Source organism: Erpetoichthys calabaricus, chromosome 1 (genome assembly GCF_900747795.2).
Source record: "Erpetoichthys calabaricus chromosome 1, fErpCal1.3, whole genome shotgun sequence".
Classification (NCBI taxonomy): domain Eukaryota; kingdom Metazoa; phylum Chordata; class Cladistia; order Polypteriformes; family Polypteridae; genus Erpetoichthys; species Erpetoichthys calabaricus.
The window spans coordinates 11,657,682-11,677,764 of record NC_041394.2 but is presented as its reverse complement, the minus strand read 5'-3'; the positions used below and the strand labels follow the sequence as shown (position 1 = coordinate 11,677,764).

General features: G+C 41.9%; 1 protein-coding gene across 2 annotated transcripts in view; it reads left to right on the top strand.

Moving 5' to 3' along the window:
* Nucleotides 1–5,875: 5,875 nt before the first annotated feature.
* gpr184 (G protein-coupled receptor 184) overlaps nt 5,876–20,083 on the top strand; it is a 49,000-nt gene continuing 34,792 nt past the window's right edge. Inside the window, exon 1 of one of the 2 annotated variants that reach the window (XM_051934333.1) lies at nt 5,876–6,422. The gene's annotated coding sequence lies outside the window, so the exon portion shown is untranslated. The remainder of the gene's footprint in view (nt 6,423–20,083) is intronic. The other variant, XM_051934328.1, reaches the window with a different exon arrangement.

Genomic DNA, 20,083 nt, shown 5'->3' with positions numbered 1-20,083 from the left:
GTGGAATCTACACTTTAATATTCCAGGCAAAAACCTGCTATAGACGGCTGTAATTGTTACTGAAAACCTGTTTCACTTATAAAGTGGTTATTTTTAAACTTTTTGTTGTTTTGATACCTTTCACTGTGATACGCCTAAAGTAAGACATGACATTTTACAAAAGGAAATTTTTCTCTGTAGACCTCAACCAAAAAATTGAAAGTTGAAAGTAAGTTCTATTGTGGCACAATTTGACATCACAAATAGTTGAAACATTCTCACTTTCCTAAAGAATGACACATTATAATGCTAGAGGATAACACAATATATGCAAGAAGGCTTCTTTAAATAATAGAAATAACCACAACAGCATTTTGCTAAATCCTGGCAATGGATTTGACCATTGTCCCATTTGTAAATGAGAAAAAAAATTGAGTGTATTGACTTAATGCTTAGCCCAAACATATTCAGGTTTCTGATTAGACTGCCAAACACCATCTTTTCTTTTTGGTGGATTAATACCTGACAAACTTTGCCACTATGAAGATTCTAGTAAGCTTTTGTGCTCTTGTAATACTTCATAGTGGCACTTTTGACCCCAACAAACAAAAAAAGTGAGTTAAATTTGTCTCCATAGCTACTGTGTGATGGCAATGCTACTCACTGCTCATGTTGAGCCATGCAAGTAGATGTGTATGGTTGTGTGTTGGAATGGTTAAAATAACGTCAGCAGTAATAACACAATTCTGTTTTACTAAACCTCTTAATATACTTTTGCATTTGTTCTGCCAGATTATTTAAGAGTTTGAAGCAAACCTTGACAAGCAACTATTGAACATTACCATCATCAAAGACCAGAATCCAAACACTGGAACCATCATGATCGAGGGAGCCAAAATCCTGGATGGTACTGATGTCCCAAGGTGCTGTGCTTTGCTCATGGATTTAATATACGCTCTGAATCTGAGCTATCCCAAGGATCTAAAATGTACATATGAAGTATTCCAGAAACTGTTCCTTGAACTTGATGGACTAAAAACCAGTGGGAATGTAATGAATCTCAAGTACAGCATTTTCTAAGAACACTTTTATTTCAAACCACTGCCATTTTTTTTTTAAAAACCCATGTTATTATTTAATCCATAAACAGCTGTTTCAATTGTAAACATTCTCAGGTTTTGTTTTAAATTTTTGTTGATTGTGCTGTTGAAAACATGTTCATTATGGTTTTGTAATACTGTGTTCAAAGAATGTTGCTCTTTTGTCCAAGAATGTTCTTAGATGAGAGTAGGTGCTGTTGTGTGTTTGTACCTCATGATCTTTGTAAGCACTTGGTATTTTCATAGTGAGGTTGCTGTATTTTTCAAAATGTTTTTGCATTCTGCAATAGAAGTCAGGTTTGACAAATTTGACAGTTGAATATTACATTGAGGCCTATATTTTTGCTGCTGTAGTATGGCTATTTGTTGAAAAATATAAAAATGCAACATATTTCCAATAAAGTAAATTTTGCAACATTTTCATTCTTTAAGTGGCTGTAGTTTTAATAATTTAATAAATAATTAAACTTGATAAAGCTGAAAACATTAATTACACCAACTTTTTTTACACCATCACAACTTTAAAATATATTAATAATTAAGTACGTAGAACTTAAAACAGTATTTAAAAATGTAACATAAATTAGTTGGGACAACTTAATTTTTCTGTGCAGTGAATTTAAAAAGTTCCGTGTATCCTATAATTTTTTAAGCTGATGGTGCTTAAAAGCAATTTAAGATCTGAAGGAAAAACCTTTTCCAGTTACTCAATGTTATGGGTTGGTTCTACGTAATTTTAACCAGAAGTTATAGTAACTTAAAAAGCTTGATGCAGAGCGTTGCGTTAATTTTTTTTGTTGGCCCAAAACAGTAGTTTTTAGAGTGCAGGTTATGATCTCCTTTCCCAAGCGCAGGCAGCGGGGTGGCGCTGTATGCGTCTTTAACGTTTGCATACAGTAAATCAATAGTCTTATTTCCCCGGGTGTTACAATCCACATACTGGGAGAATGCAGGTAATGTTTTGTCCAGCGTCACATGGTTAAAGTCTCCAGCGATTAGCACAAGTGCCTCGGGGTGCTGCGTTTGTAACTTAGCAACAGCGGAATGGATGATGTCACTCGCTGACTCCACGTCTGCCCGAGGAGGAATGTATACAATAACAACAATGACATGTCCAAACTCTCTGGGCAAATAGTAGGGACGTAAACTTACGGCCAACAGTTCGATATCCCTGCAGCAAGTGGAGATTTTGACGTTAACATGTCCAGAGTGACACCACCGTGTATTAACATAGAGAGCGAGTCCTCCTCCTTTGTGCTTACCACAGGTACTTGCATCTCTGTCCGCTCTAACTGTGCTAAACCCGGGTAGCTCCACGTTGGCATCTGGGATGGTGTTATTTAGCCAGGTTTCGCAGAAACACAACAAACTGCATTCTCTGTAGGTCCTTACATTTTTCACCAGCGCAGCCAGTTCGTCGATCTTATTTGAGATTGAGTTTACATTCCCCAGAATCACAGAAGGCACCGAAGGCTTAAAACGCCACTTTCTCGCAAGCCGCTTCTTTTTTAGCTTAGTGCCGGCTCTGCTGCCACGATACCGCCTTCTTACCTCGTCGGGTAAATATGGAACCACACCGGCACTGGCATTTGTTCTCAGCGCCCGAAGTTGAGTACTTGAATAGGCGAGTCTCGGCGTGTTAAAATCCATGCCCACGTTGTAAAAGTAAGTATGTCCAGGGAAGGAATCCACATAAAATAAAGTGGTAGGAGTGATCAATAAATAAAAATAGAAAAATAAAAAATAAAAGTAGAAAAGTACACATACATATACAGTCATACACTGAGCTGCTGAAAAGGCTGCCACTCACGGCGGCGCCGGATGCTTATAATAATGCAACGCTGGACAGTAATGACTGTATAACAAATACATGCTAAAATTCCATATATCTTTATTTATTTGAACATACACAGAGAGTCACAACAACGAAGTTATATTTTCAAAGGAGAATTAAATCAGATGTCTGAGGATAATTTTTACTGAATTACTGACATTCAAATGTCAATGTCAATGTAATTTTCTTTTCTTTTTTTAAACTTTCTTCAAAAAGTATATCTCAATCAAATAATGTCGCAGGAATGAGGGCTAAACGGGAAGGAAACGTAGAGAATGACCTGAGTGAAATCCTGACGCAAATGGCGCTCTTCAAGCACGTCCTGCTTTTACGCCAACATATCCGCTTAAATGAATGGCCGCCTTTTCCACTACTTCTCAGTATGCGATAGCGAAAATCCTGAAATAAAATATGACGCAGGAAATCAAACATCGCTAAATAAATCTCAGTATTATAAATTAACCAGAAAATACATTATCTATGTAGAACACTAATTAAATAAGAGGTCGAATAATACCGTGACAGTTAGGCAAACATCTTTTTATGTTGTTTACAGGTGGTAGTCTAAGACAAACGCCATAGCGTTCTCAAACTTATCTCAAAGTGTCATTTTCTTTTTCTGTATAAAATAAAAGTTTTAAACGATAAAAACAAATATGAACATACGTAACTATCCGAGAAATGTGCTTGCTTTTTCAAGCAAACCAACGAGGTAGGTTGTTAGAAAGACGCTACCTTGCTCGCCATGTTTCCCACATGAAGGGAAAGGTTTCGCGAAAATAGAAAATGCTTACGTCTGTAACTATACGAAATTAAACACTAGTTATTCATTACGGAATTAATATGCTTTATACTTACACATTCGTAGTAAAATAGCTCTTATTATGGATAAGCATTACAGCTGAATGCGTTGTTGTAAAGACCAAGAAATCGATGTGAGAGGAAGTGCCGTGTCATTAAATTTAACTTAACTTAAATGTGTTCAATTCACAGTATAGTTTTTTTTACTTAGAATAAGTTATAAAAAATGTTTACGTTTTAAGAAAAATAATATGCAGGTTAGGTGGACTGGCAATTCTAACTTGACCCTAGTGTGTGCTTGGTGTGTTTGTGTGTGTCCTGCGGCGGGTTGGCACCCTGCCCGGGATTGGTTCCTGCCTTGTGCCCTGTGTTGGCTGGGATTGGCACCAGCAGACCCCCGTGACCCTGTGTTCGGATTCAGCGGGTTGGAAAATGGATGGATGGAATAAGTTAACATTATTCTTCATTTTTTTTATTGAATTAGAGTTAAATAATCAATAAAAAGGGTAAAACCCATTTTTATTAATTAAAGTAATGATTATTTTGTGTATAGTTAGCTATTTTTTATTATTATTTTTTACACATTCAAGATTTATTTTTTTACAGTGTACTAAACATTATCTGCCCAGTACTGCGATTTATATACAGTAGTCCTATACAATATACCATATTACGTCATCAAGTTATAATTATCAGTAAACAACGTTGCAGCGAAAAAGTTGGTCAAAACTGCCTTTTGCCGATTTCTGTTTCGATACCGCTATTTTCGGTTAGCATAAACATTATTGCGATTTATTTTATCTTAGTATTTAAATTCTTCGGTACTTCTAGTTTAGATTATGTATTATGCATTTTATTGTTCTCTAGTCGTCGTTGTGAGCGATAATTAGTGTTTTTCAGCTGCGATTATTAGTATGATGAAATACAATTATAAAGCACAAGAACAAGATAGGACAACTGTGTCAACTTGCAAGTCTTGTAAAGACGGTCCTCTCTGCTGCTCTAAGGTGTTACTCTGGTTGAACCTCTTAACCGATGCTTACAAGACCATCGGGTTTGCCTACAAGCTCCTGCTAACGCTGCCTGTGTCGCCAGTGTAGTGTGAACGATCATTGTCTGCATTGAGGAGAATCAAAAGCCGCCTGAGAAGCACAATGACGCAAGAACATCTTGAGGAGTTCGTGTTGATGTCGGTGGAGAAAAGTATACCAGACTTGACACTAATGGTGATGATGTGGCAGCGAACTGCGTAAGCTACTAGTCTAATAGGGTACTGGCACTTGGACATGACACTGACATTTGACGGGTACTCTAATAACATGTAAGTCGTGTTACTAAATTTTTATTTTTCATTAAATTGTATTTCTAAGCATGTCGTCAAATTTTAAGTTGTGTCTAAACAACAGTGTACAGATTAAGTTTGGCAACAGTTTAGATAGAGTTCATATCATAGGCTCATAGCAAGTAGTGAGCCGCGTACTCATCACAAATTTTAAGAAACTTATAATGAATAATGGGCCGAGCGGGTCGATCTCGTCACCTCACTCGTTGAAGGACGCCCGGGCCGGTTTTGAAACCCAGTCCGCTCCTGTTGTTTGACTTGTAAATTAAGGAACAAAAGAAGCAACTGCGGGGTGTAAATCTTAAACAGCAAGTCAATTCGAATGGAAGGAAAAGTAATCAATCAGCAGCACAAACAGGTCATTAATTAAGAAAATGGTTAGAATGAAAATCTGCAGCCACTGCAGCCCTCCAGGATTGGGGGGCTTGGGGGGCTGGCCTGAAGAATAAAACCGGCTCAACAGGGGGTTATCCTGCCTTATACGACTCCAAAAGAGTAAAATCATTTTGACACGCATGCTTGTCACTCCGTGTTCGGATCTTGATTGAGCTTTACATAAAGTCGCATGAGGAAAGCGCGCCCGGGCCCAGAACGTTAAGCGCAGTGTGAGTGCGGGCCTTGGGGACAATCGCGCTCGCGCTCGGTATGTGTGGGAGAAACGTGAGCAGTACTTAAAATTTGCAATGAAGATGAATGGTTTTGTAGGACAGGTCTTGTGTTCTGATTGCCGGGTTAAGCGTTCTGAGAACTAGCTTGTACATTTGTTCTGAGAAAGTTTCTAAATGAGTTGAGAAAAACCGTTAAGTGGCGATGACAGCGAACAGCGCGTTTCAATTTTGCAACCCTTCTTCAATGCTAGCTTTCCTTTTCACGTCGTCCCATCACGTTTTAATAGTAGCACACGCTACTTTTGACCTCATCGCCCCCGTTGCGCCCCCTCTAACCGCGACAGCCTTCAAAACGCGTGGCAAAAAGTCTCCAGCTTCTCGTTTCAGTTGCAACCAAATTTCTACCCACATGTTCTTCTTGCGTCATACGTAAAAAAAAAAACCTTTGCCTGTCAAAGACTTCCTCTGTTAAGTTTATTGCATCTGAAAGTCCCCAGCGAGTAAAGAAAGCCCCACCGCCTGCGCCTCCTCGTCAATCCCCCTTTGCACGCCTTTGCAGATCATCCGAGAACTGGCAACCTGCTCACCTTACGGGCATTTCAGTGCGTGCCCGTCACTTTTAGCAGCGACTTGTGGGCACTGGGACTGTGGAATTATTTTGGTCTCGAATATCTTTTTGGATTTTTCTACATCACACGGGTCAACACACATCTTTGTGAACTGCGCGTGGTGGACGTCTGGCTGCATCTGTTCGATCTGTAAGTACAATTCATTTTCAGCACCTTGCACTCGTGTTCACTGCCAGATAGTTCCAGGAATTGTGTAGTCAAGTTGTGTAGTCTGGCGAGCTCGAGGAGCTCACAGAAGACTGACGGCAGACACTGTGCGTGAGATTGGAAATTCAGTACTGGCCAAAGACGTGCAAAAGTCATCAAAAAGTTGAGATCTGAAGCGAACGGAAAATAACGGCTGATGACCGAGACGACAGATGCGCATACAAGCGCTCATCACACACGGTCCACCACAAGCTGTTTAATGTTCTTAGGAAGTCCATCCATCCATCCATTATCCAACCCGCTATATCCTAACTACAGGGTCACGGGGGTCTGCTGGAGCCAATCCCAGCTAACACAGGGCGCAAGGCAGGAAACAAACCCCGGACAGGGCGCCAGCCTACCGCAGGGCACACAAACACACCAAGCACCGACTAGGGACAATTTAGAATCGCCAATGCACCTAACCTGCATGTCTTTGGACTGAAGGAGGAAATGCGGAGCACCCGGAGGAAACCCGGGTCTCCTAACTGTGAGGCAGCAGCGGTACCACTGCGCCACCGTGCCGCCCTCTGTTGTGAAGTGCCTATATAAATATCACTCGGAATAACCGGTGGGAGTCCCAGCTGGACTCGATGGCCACTGTCCTTTCTATTTCTTTTAGGGAGTCTTATGGTCACTTAAATGAAAATGATTACAACAAAATAGTGCATTGAGCTGAACAAAGTCGCAGACGCGAGAAATGACGTTCCACCAACCCCAATGTCACTTGTTCGCTGTAAAAGTCCGCGGAAGAGCGCGCGCAGCCGGCTGGGAATGGGCATCGAGGAGCGCAAGGAAGAGCAACTCTGGTAGAATTTCCTTTATTTACGTGTTCACGGAATAAAGCTAAAAATAATCGTGTGCCCGAAGTGTCTCAACGATCAAACAAAAGGTAACCGAAAGAGCGACCTCCCGTAGACGGCTGCGGCCGCTGGCTGCTCATAATTGTCCAAATTTAGCCCGAGCTTCACTGACTTGAAATCTAACAGTCCGTCAAAGATGGTGGCTTGGACTGTGGGCGCCGTTCAAAGTTTATGCCAACTTTAAGGGTGACATTAGAGAGACGTACACTGTGAGCTGAAGTGGAAAAAGGAGAGCTGGACTGGAAATCTGCGAGCCCCAAATCACGGAGGACACTTATTCAGAAGTATATACCTGTTAAGGTATATTTATATCTAGAGATATACATATTGATGTGGATATAGATAGAGATAGATATATAAATATATAATCTATATACTGTAGATAGGAACAAAAAAGGCGACATAGTTACACGTGCACCTCCGGTGTATATCTTAGAGCCGTTTATACTTATCCATCAGCTTCCATATCTATCTATCTATCTATCTATCTATCTATCTATCTATCTATCTATCTATCTATCTATCTATCTATCTATCTATTATATAGTGTCCATGACAGATGTCTTTTATATAGTGCCTTTCACAGTATCTGTTTGTCTGTCTATTACCTGACTCACACACACGTGCACATGTTGTGTTACTGATATTCGGTAGTCAATCTAAACTGCTGTTCTTCTGTTCATGAAACGAAACCTTCGTGAGCACGTGGAGCACATGCAGCCACCCAACAATTCTAAGCTAGAGCTGTGGCTGCTGTAACCGCCGACACTGCCATCACTCTTAATAATATTGGTTCTAAAATGACACTTTACTGGGTGGTGTGGTGCCTTGTTGCTTGACAACAGGACATTTTAATTCTGAAGTTGGCTGTTTGAGAAGGTTTCTAATACAGTATGTGGACACAGCAGGCTGTATAGCAGAAGACAACAGATCAAGATAATTTGAACCAGACTGAATTATTGTTTGCAGTGAGACTCCTTTGAAAAAAAGAATCATTATCATCTTTTCATGGTTAATTATTCAAACCATTACAAATCTTAATAGATAAAGGTTATTTCCAGAATGTTTTATGTTAATAGTTAATTTGAGAATGAAAAAAGGTTTCTGTATGGCAGCTTTAAGAGTGTAGTCACATGTGTGCCTTTGGAATTCATCTGTTATATAGTGCCTTTCACTATCTATCTATTGTAGCAGATAAAGTGTTTGTACACCTCTTGAACCCTCAGGTACCACTCCAAACACCAGGTAATAGTACAAGACTCTTTTATTGTACTACAGTACAGTGCACCAAGCACCCTCCACTCCACACTACTCATAAACAATAAACTACTATCTATCTATCTATCTATCTATCTATCTATCTATCTATCTATCTATCTATCTATCTATCTATCTATCTATCTATCTATCTATTATATAGTGCCTTTCCTATTAAAAGTAGTGTCAGTTCAGGGTGTGGTGGGTGCAGAATTGGCTCAGACACAGCAAGCAGAGTGTGATGGTGTGAGGAACCTCATCAGAACTGGCCAATGTTAAGAGTGGTGACCAGCAGGGTTCAGTGCTGGGGCTGCTGCTATTTTTAATATCTATAAATTATTTAGATAGGAATATAAGTAACAAGCTGGTTAAGTTTGCAGATGATACCAAGGTAGGTGGATTAGCAGATAATTTGGAATCCATTATACCATTACAGAAGGATTTGGACAGCAGACAGGTTTGGGCAGATTTGTGGCAGCAGATGAAATTTAATGTCAGTAAATGTAAAGAATTAAACATAGGAAGTAAAAATGTGAGGTTTGAATACACAATGGGGGTCTGAAAATCGAGAGTCCACCTTATAAGAAGGATTTAGGAGTCACAGTGGACTCTAAGCTATCGACTGCCAGACAGTGTTCAGAAGCCATTAAGAAGGCTAACAGAATGTCAGGTTATATAGCGCCTTGATGTGTGGAGTACAAGTCACAGGAGGTTCTGCTCAAGCTTTATTACACACTGGTGAAGCCTCATCTGGAGTACTGGGTGCAGTTTGGGTCTCCAGGCAACAAAAAGGACATAGCAGCACTAGAGAAGGTCCAGAGAAGAGCGACTGGGCTGATTCAGGACTACAGGGGATAAGTTATGAGGAAAGATTAAAAGAGCTGAGCCTTCACAGTTTAAGACAAAGAAGATCAAGAGGAGAACTGATTAACCCTTAAATCACTGGAACCGGATATAGTCGGTTCCCAATGAAATTTGCCAGCATGCCGGAGCTGATCAGTCCGTGCCGTACATTCATTGAGCAGCCAGCTCATGACCACTGGCGCCCCCTAGTGAATCAGCCTCACTGTCCCTGAGATTCAGCCGCTGCACTAGACTAGCCTGCCAGCATCAGCGCTGGCCTTTGTGTGCTCGCATGCAGCCAGTTCAAGCGCAGTTGGCGCAGTTGGTGATTTACTGAATTTCATCAGTGGTGTCACTTGCACCTTGTACGTACTGTATAATAATAGATTGTTACAGTAGTTTTTATTTTATAGTTTTTACAGTTCATTGGCATTGTGTAAAATCATCAGTGTTGCAGTACTTGTGATGCTCTTTGCATGAAAAGAAATGTCTTCCATTAAAATTTCACTTTTTCTTTGTGAATAGCGACGTTTACATAAAAAGTGCAGCAAAAAAGTATTTGGCATCCTGGAGGTGCATTAACCCCCATGTATGTGGCAGTTTAAGAGTTAAAGTGCGGAGTGGTGGCTCTGAGGCTAAGGCTCTGTGTTGGTATCCAGAAGGTTGCCTGTTTGAATCCCCGTCACTGCTGAAGGCTCTGCTGGGCCCTTGAGCAAGACCCTTAACCTGTAATTGCTCCAGGGGCTGCTGTACAATGGCAGACCCCAAGGGGTATGCGAAAACTAACAAATTCCTAATACAAGAAATTGTATAAGGTGAAATAAAGAACAACAAAAAAAAGTGTTTAAAATGATGAAGGGAATTAGTCGAGTGGATCGAGACGGTAAATTTAAAATGAGTTCTTCAAGAACACGGGGACAGTTGGAAACCTATGAAGGGGAAATGTCACACAAACATTAGGAAGTTTTTCTTTACACAAAGTACCACAGACACCTGGAATAAGCGACCAAGTAGTGAGGTAGACAGTCGGACTTTAGGGACTGTCAGAACTCAACTTGATGAAATCAGCCTTGTTGCCAGCTGAGTGAGTGTCCCAAAGTTCACCGGAAATCAAAGACCTGGAGGGAAAAGGAACAGAGATAAGGCCATTAGGAATGGAGACCCATCAGCATGGGAGGCGGACGAGGAAGTGGGAAGAAACAGCAGGAATTGGGAGTGTAAGGGAGGAAGATGTGCTGGGAAAACACACGTCAGTGAAAATTCGGTCACATTCGGTCACTAATTAAACAGACAAGCTCATCTTTAGGACGTTAGAAGAGCCCCACATGGAGTTTAGGAGAAAATATGAAGTCTGTAGAGAGAGAGAAGGAGAAAGAGATGTGTCCAAAACTGAAGTCCTCACCATGGAGCTGCCATTCCCACCAAAAATTGTTCACTGATCAGCTCAGCCTTCATGCCTTTAGGATGTGACAGGACATGAAGAGAACGTGAAAGCACCATACAGTATATGACCAAGCCATAATTAAAACTTGGGTCCACTGAGCCAAGACAGAGCAACCCTTGCCATCTCTGCTGCCATGCATGGGGCTTGTTCAGTCACCAGAACCCTAACAGTGCTGTGGGAGAGCCCCTACATGGATCCAGGTAGAATATACAGTAGCCACCCTAGGTCCAGGCCTGAGAGGTACGCGCTCTTCAGGAAGCTATAGACTATGGTGGGGGCCAGGGGATAACCCAAATAAGCCCGCTGTATAAATAGTTTTGTGAATGGAGTGACTGGGGGGTCCAGACATGGCACCGTGAGAAAGCACTTTATGTTGTGTCTTCTATCTGCTGAGGACTATCGACTTTGGGTTGGGTATTGGAGTCGAGGGAGAGTGTGGTAGTTGGGTTACCTCTGAGTGTGGACGAGTGGACTGAGACAGAGCTGTGCAACGCATATAAAGCGGACAAGGGAACAAAACAGGTGGGGGCATGTGGTGCTGCAGAGGACCTGAATGGCATCACTCAAGGGCCCAATGGTCCTTTTTAGAGCCACACCAATGATCTGGCATAAAGGGGATGAATCCATTCCTCCGTCTCTTGCACCCCAGGGTTGTTATGCTGATGTCAGAAGTGGGATAGAGCTGAATGCCATCCCTGAGATGGAGGATTGGTTTAGCACTAATGCTAAATGGAGTTTGTGTTGCACTAGAGGGAGTGCGTTTTGAAAGGAGGGTAATGTGGTGGTGGTCCTGGATTTGGACCTGAGAGAAAATGCTCCAAGGACAATTGAAGGTGATGGGGATATCTAGAGAAGCCGGCTATATAAGCGGACCCATCAACAGTATGTGGGGGGTTGCAGACATGGCACTGTGAAAAAGTGTTTTACTCTAGCCATTCTTGGAATTGGGGGGGGGGGGGGGGGGTAACATGGCAGTCAGAATGCCTCTGACTGGCCTGTGTGGCTGTGCAGACTGAGGGGACGATTCAGCTGGGGTGTCACAGAAGAGCTGGAGGTGTGGTGGAAGTCACTGCCGTGGGCAACGGTCCTTTTTAGGGCCACTCCAGAGGTCTGACGTAAGGCTGCTGAATCCATTTCTCTGTCTCTCATACCCCACGGGTCATTACAGTATTAATGCTTTATAGTTAGAGACCCTGTTAAAAACTAGTCTGTTCCATAGAGATGAGAGTCAGCAGTGCTAAAGCCTGAGCCAACATCCCACCATAATTAAAAAACATTGATCTCCGAAAGTGAACAACATAGGTGACCCTGTCCCTTGAGGCAAGCTCTTGGTCACCACGCTACCTTACTGGAGTCATGTAGCAGAACCCCTTGAGCTCATTTTCCATAAGCCCATGTGTGTCCCAAGTCCAAGCACCAGTGACAGAGGGACGCATTGTGACAGGTCACAGCAGGGACAACTCTGTGCTAGAGTGAAAGTGGCTTTTGTCTTTATTTGTGAAAGGCTTCCCTGTCATGAGACCCCATCGCTGAGCAGCATGACTCACCTCGCCCTGACATCATCCGTTCTGACTTTCCAGTAAAGGTTACAGGCAGTCAATACGTTGGATTTGTTTTGGGTGGGGTGGCAGTGGTGTGTCAAAAGCATGAGACGTGAGGTCCTGACCTGAAGGATTATTAATGAACGCGGCACAGCAAGAGTACAGATGAGGAGTTTTAGTCCAGTCCTGTCAGCGGTGGGCTTACTCAGGGTTAGGCGGCCCCAAGTGTCCACTTCAGACATGTGTCCACTTCAGCATGCACTTCTGGTGTGCTTTGAATATGTGAAAGGTGCTAAATAAATGAAACACATCATTAATATTATTAATAATAATAATAATAATACTAATTAATTATATATTCTAATTATTATTATATCTTATATTATAATTGTAGTTATAATTATTTATTATTATTATTATTAACAATAATAATAATGTGTTTTATTTATATAGCACATTAATATTTAATAATAATAATAATAATTAGAATATATATTGAGATTACTACTCATTATAATGTGTTTCATATCTATAGCACATTATTATTATTATTATTATTATTATTATTATTAATGTGCTATAGAAATGAAACACATTATTATTATTAGTATTATTAACATATATTCTAATTGTTATTATTATTAATAATAATAATAATAATTAGAATATATATTAAGAATACTACTAATAATAATGTGTTTCATTTCTATAGCACATTAATAATAATAATAACAATAATAATAGTAATCATAATAATAATGCCTTCTGCCTCATAATTAATTAAATAGATAGATAGATAGATAGATAGATAGATAGATAGATAGATAGATAGATAGAGATGTGAAGTGCACTATATAATAGATAGATAGATGTGAAAGGCACTATATGGTAGATAGATAGATAGATAGATAGATAGATAGATAGATAGATAGATAGATAGATAGATAGATAGATAGATAGATAGATAGTCTGTCAGTGGAGCAGGACGGTGACAGCAGTCTGTCGCTGAAGCTGCTCCTCTGTCTGGAGATGATCCTGTTCAGTGGATGCAGTGGATTCTCCATGATTGACAGGAGTCTGCTCAGCGCCTGTCGCTCTGCCACGGATGTCAAACTGTCCAGCTCCATGCCAACAATAGAGCCTGCCAGGTGTGAGGTGTCCTTCTTCTTAATGCTGCCTCCCCAGCACACCACCGCATAGAAGACCGTCTGATAGAACATCTGCAGCATCTTATTGCAGATGTTGAAGTCCGCCAGCCTTCTAAGGAAGTATAGTCGGCTCTGTCCTCTCTTGCACAGAGCATCGGTATTGGCAGTCCAGTCCAATTTATCATCCAGCTGCACTCCCAGATATTTATAGGTCTGCACCCTCTGCACACAGTCACCTCTGATGATCACGGGGTCCATGAGGGGTCTGGGCCTCCTAAAATCCACCACCAGCTCCTTGGTTTTGCTGGTGTTCAGGTGTAGGTGGTTTGAGTCACACCATTTAACAAAGTCCTTGATTAGGTCCCTATACTCCTCCTCCTGCCCACTCCTGATGCAGCCCACGATAGCAGTGTCATCAGTGAACTTTTGCACGTGGCAGGACTCCGAGTTGTATTGGAAGTCCGATGTATATAGGCTGAACAGGACCGGAGAAAGTACAGTCCCCTGTGGCGCTCCTGTGCTGCTGACCACAATGTCAGACCTGCAGTTCCCGAGATGCACATACTGAGGTCTGTCTGTAAGATAGTCCACGATCCATGCCACCAGGTATGAATCTACTCCCATCTCTGTCAGTTTGTCCCTAAGGAGCAGAGGTTGGATTGTGTTGAAGGCGCTAGTGAAGTCCAGAAACATAATTCTTACAGCACCACTGCCTCTGTCCAAGTGGGAGAGGGATCGGTGTAACATGTAGATGATGGCATCCTCCGCTCCCACCTTCTCCTGGTATGCGAACTGCAGAGGGTCGAGGGCGTGGTGGACCTGTGACCGCTCCATGGTCTTCATCTGTGACATCAGAGCAGCAGGCTGGAAGTCATTCAGCTCACCAGGATGTGATACCTTTGGGACTGCGGTGATTCAGGATGTTTTCCAAAGCCTCGGTACTCTCCCCTGTTCCATGCTCAGGTTGAAGGTGTGCTGCAGAGGACTCCCCAGCTCCAACACACAGGCCTTCAGCAGTCGTGGCGATTCTCCATCTGGTCCCACTGCTTTGCTGGCACGAAGTTTCCTCAGCTCTCTACTTACCTGTGCTGCTGTAATTGAGGGTGGGGATGTCTCTCCTATGCTGGTATCAGCAGAATGATGGGTGGAGGGTGCAGTACTCCGAGGTGAGAGTGGGTTAGCGTGGTCAAACCTGTTAAAGAAGTTGTTCATCTGGTTTGCTGTCTTCACATCTCTCTCGATGGAGGCACCCTTTTTCGAGCTGCGGCCAGTGATGATCTTTATCCTATCCCACACTTCCTTCATGCTGTTATTCTGCAACTTCTGCTCTAGCTTTCTCCTGTACTGCTCCTTTGCCGCCCTGAGCTGGACTCGGAGTTCCTTCTGCACGCGCTTGAGCTCATGCTGAGCACCGTCTTTAAAAAGCCCTTTTCTTCTGTTTCAAAAGGCCCTTGATGTCACTTGTAATCCATGGCTTGTTGTTAGCATAGCAGCGTACAGTTTATACTGTAACTACAATGTCCATACAGAAGTTGATGTAGTCAGTAGTGCAGTCAACAACCTCCTCAATGTTCTCACTATGTGATCCCTGCTGGATATCCCAGTCTGTAGTTCCAGTCTGTTAGAGCCTGCTCTGCCTCAGGAGACCACTTCCTGAATGAGCGTGTGGTTTTAGGTAGGACTCTCACTCTTGGTGTGTAGTGAGGCTGAAGCAGAACCAGGTTATGATCTGCTTTCCCAAGCGCAAGCAGCGGGGTGGCACTGCATGCGTCTTTAACGTTTGCATGCAGTAGGTCAATAATCATATTTCCCTGGGTGTTACAGTCCACATACTGGAAGAAGGCAGGTAATGTTTTGTCCAGCGTCACATGAGTAAAGTCTCCAGCAATTAGCACAAGCACCTCGGGGTGATGTGTTTGTATATTTAAGAGTTAGATTTTAATATCAAACTTTAGACTCGGGTAGCCACAGTTTGACAATTAAAGTCATTCTAAGGGCTGTTTATGTAAATGGGGGTGGCACAGTGGTCAAAGCTACCACCTTATGGCGTCAGGGTCTTGGGTTTAAATCCAGGCCCAGTCATGGTCTGTCTGTTCTCTTCATGCACGTATGAGGTTTTGTATGGTTTCTTCTTACGTGTCTGTGACTCACTTGTGTGAGGTGTAATCTGCCGTACTTCTGATGCTGTGAGGATTGGCCGTGGCCTCCCATGTCTTAAATATTTCTATTCAGTAAATTGATGAATGTTTATTGAATGAATGGATAGCTCTGGAATTCAGTTAGATTAAACATCGCAGTGTGACAGAAGGTAACTCTGTTGCCTGACTGGACACGGGTTCAAGGCCCGGGTGTTATGGATTTCCATGTTTTTTTCTCCCATATGCCAATGTCACATGTCTTAGGAGAAGCATGGTGTTCTGGTTAAGGGTTTGGACTTCAAACTCTGAAGTTCAGTGTTTAAATCCTACCTCTGGCAATGTGGCAATGTGTGACACTGAGCAAGTGACTTCACCTGTCACTGCTCAGATTGGGAAAGCAAAAGAAATGGAAAAAATTGTCAAAAGAAAAAAAAAATCTGAAATGTTGTAAGCCGTCTTAGATAAAAGGCATCAGGCCTGTAAGCACGTGTGTGCAGAATCTTTGTAATGCCAGTCTCTGTTTAAAGGCACTTTATAAACTAAGACGATTTCTGCTTTATGTTTTTAGATGGTTTATAAAGTCCCTTGCAATGCTGTGCTGTATTACAAGGTGCAATTTTCTATTCTTTTGTTCTTTGGGAAGTACAGCAGCAATGAAAGGCACTATATAAACATGAACTAATTTATGGTTATGTTATTCTTAAGTGGTGCATTAAATAACTAGCAAAGGAGACAGGCCTGAAAAGTACTATATAAACATTGACTCATTTATTGTTATGTTAATCTTAAGTGGTGCATAAGATAACTTATGAAAAAGACAGCTGTGAAAGGCACTATATAAACTTTGACTAATTTACTCTGTTATCATTAAGCTTTGTATAAAATAGCTTGTGACAGCAACAGCTGTGAAAGGCACTATACAGTTAGGTCCATAAATATTTGGACAGAGACAACGTTTTTCTAATTTTGGTTCTGCACATTACCACAATGAATTTTAAATGAAACAACTCTGATGCAGTTGAAGTGCAGACTTTCAGCTTTAATTCAGTGAGGTGAACAAAACGATTGCTTAAAAATGTGAGGCAACTAAAGCATTTTTTGAACACAATCCCTTCATTTCAGGGGCTCAAAAGTAATTGGACAAATGAAATAACTGGAAATCAAATGTTCATTTCTAATACTTGGTTGAAAACCCTTTGCTGGCAATGACAGCCTGAAGTCTTGAACTCCTGGACATCACCAGATGTTGGGTTTCCTCCTTTTTAATGCTCTGCCAGGCCTTTACTGCAGCGGCTTTCAGTTGCTGTTTGTTTGTGGGCCTTTCTGTCTGAAGTTTAGTCTTCAACAAGTGAAATGCCTGCTCAGTTGGGTTAAGATCAGGTGACTGACTTGGCCATTCCAGAATTTTCCACTTCTTTGCTTTAATAAACTCCTGGGTTGCTTTGGCTGTATGTTTTGGGTCATTGTCCATCTGTATCATGAATCAATTTGACTGCTGTATTTAGCTGGATTTGAGCAGACAGTATGTCTCTGAACACCTCAGAATTCATTCGTCTGCTTCTGTCCTGTGTCACATCATCAATAAACACTAGTGTCCCAGTGCCACTAGCAGCCATGCACGCCCAAGCCATCACACTGCCTCCCTCCACCGTGTTTTACAGATGATGTGCTATGCTTTGGATAATGAGCTGTTCCATTCCTTAGAAGAATAGTTAGGAAAGTTAGAAGAATATCAGTTAGATTAACTGATTCAGTTAGATTATTGTTGTCACCTTTCGTATTCCTGTCATACAACTAATCAGTCCCGGTCCAGCTTCTTATTTTTAATTTTAACAAATGACGGTGTTTTAACTAATTAATAGCTAGATGGGGAAATTTATTTCAGTTCCTTTTCTCCTCTCGTAGGGTAACACAGATACCGATTTTAGGTTCGTGTTGTTCATTTTGTATTATTAGATACCAGTAACGGTGCACTGGAATCCACTTCACTCAAGCATTTCTAGTTTTCATCCTCTTTCTCTGTACGTTTATCATTCGTTTGCTCAGAACTTGATGTGTTTGCTGCTTCGTAAACGGCTCTTTTTCTCCACCCTAGCGGCCCGCTTTTTCTCTTCTTCCTTCTGCATCTTTTTGCGTTAAAATGGATTGTCAGTGTTTGTGTTGCAATTACTTAGTACGTTTTCTTTTAATTTTTCACTTAAGCTGGCACTTAAGTCTTCAGTCTGCCTCAAGAATCATTTAAGATATTAAGAGGTAGGGGAAGAGACGGCAAAGGTGGTAGGGATGAGAAGGGTGCCTGTATGCATGTGCCGCACGGTTACCGCCGAGAGTTGATTCTACAAAAAAATAAAAAGAGGAATAACCTTGGAGGTCACCTCGAAAGCGGACAGTAGATGTCATGTAGTATATGTGTACCAAATTTCATGTCAATAGGGCAAACTATTTGCGAGCTACAGGTGATTTAAAATCCTGGACAGACAAATGAACAGCCACAGTAGTGTAATATATATATAAACCAGTAATGGCGGACTGCATGATAACGTGCAGTGAGTACACTTGACTTGAGCATTCCTAGTTTTCCACCTCTTTCTCTATACGTTTACTATTCATTTGCTCAGAAGTTGATGCGCTCTCTTTTTTTTTCAGCAGCTCTTCTGTTCTCCACCCTAATACCCCGCTTCTTCTCTTCTATTGCCAGCATCTTTTCGCATTAAAACTGATTAAGTCAGTGTTTGTGTTGCAATTACTTAGTATGTTTTTCTTAATTTTTCACTTAAGCTGGCACTTAAGTCTTCAATCTGCCTCGAGAATGATTTAAGATATGAAGTGGTAAGGGGAAGTGACGGCAAAGGTGGTAGGGAATGAGAACGGCGCCCATAAACATGCGCCGCACAGCCACCATGCTGCCGAGAGTTGATTCTACAAAAAAATGAAATAAAAATAAAAAGAGGAATAACCTTGGAGGTCAATCATCACCCCGAAAGTGAACAGCAGAGGTCACGTAGTACATGTGTACCAAATTTTATGAGCTTTGTGAGCTACAGGTGATTTAAAATCCTGGACAGACAAACGAACAGCCACGGTAGCGTATTATATAAGAAGATGTACAGTGCATCAAGAAAGTATTCACAGCGCTTCATCACTTTGTCCACATTTTGTTATGTTACAGCCTTATTCCAAAATGGATTAAATTCATTTTTTTCCTCAGAATTCTACACACAACACCCCATAATGACAATGTGAAAAAATGTTACTTGAGATTTTTGCAAACTTATTAAAAATAAAAAAATTGAGAAAGCACATGTCCATAAGTATTCACAGCCTTTGCCATGAAGCTCCAAATTGAGCTCAGGTCCATCCTGTTTCCCCTGATCATCCTTGAGATGTTTCTGCAGCTTCATTGGAGTCCACCTGTGGGAAATTCAGTTGACTGGACCTGATTTGGAAAGGCACACTCCTGTCTATATAAGGTCCCACAGTTGACAGTTCATGTCAGAGCACAAACCAAGCATGAAGTCAAAGGAATTGTCTGTAGACCTCCGAGACAGGATTGTCTCGAGGCACATATCTGGGGAAGGATACAGAAAAATTTCTGCTGCTTTGAAGGTCCCAATGAGCACAGTGGCCTCCATCATCTGTAAGTGGAAGAAGTTCGAAACCACCAGGACTCTTCCTAGAGCTAGCCAGCCATCTAAACTGAGCGATCGGGGGAGAAGGGTCTTAGTCAGGGAGGTGACCAAGAACCCGATGGTCACTCAGTCAGAGCTCCAGAAGTCCTCTGTGGAGAGAGGAGAACCTTCCAGAAGGACAACCATCTCTGCAGCAATCCACCAATCAGGCCTGTATGGTAGAGTGGCCAGACGGAATCCACTCCTTAGTAAAAGGCACATGGCAGCCCGCCTGGAGTTTGCCAAAAGGCACCTGAAGGACTCTCAGACCATGAGAGAGAAAATTCTCTGGTCTGATGAGACAAAGATTGAACTCTTTGGTGTGAATGCCAGGCGTCACGTTTGGAGGAAACCAAGCACCGCTCATGACCAGGCCAATACCATCCCTACAGTGAAGCATGGTGGTGGCAGCATCATGCTGTGGGGATGATTTTCAGTGGCAGGGACTGGGAGACTAGTCAGGATAAAGGGAAAGATGACTTTAGCAATGTACAGAGACATCCTGGATGAAAACCTGTTCCAGAGCGCTCTTGACCTCAGACTGGGGCGACAGTTCATCTTTCAGCAGGACAACGACCCTAAGCACACAGCCAAGATATCAAAGGAGTGGCTTCAGGACAACTCTGTGAATGTCCTTGAGTGGCCCAGCCAGAGCCCAGACTTGAATCTGATTGAACATCTGGAGAGATCTTAAAATGGCCG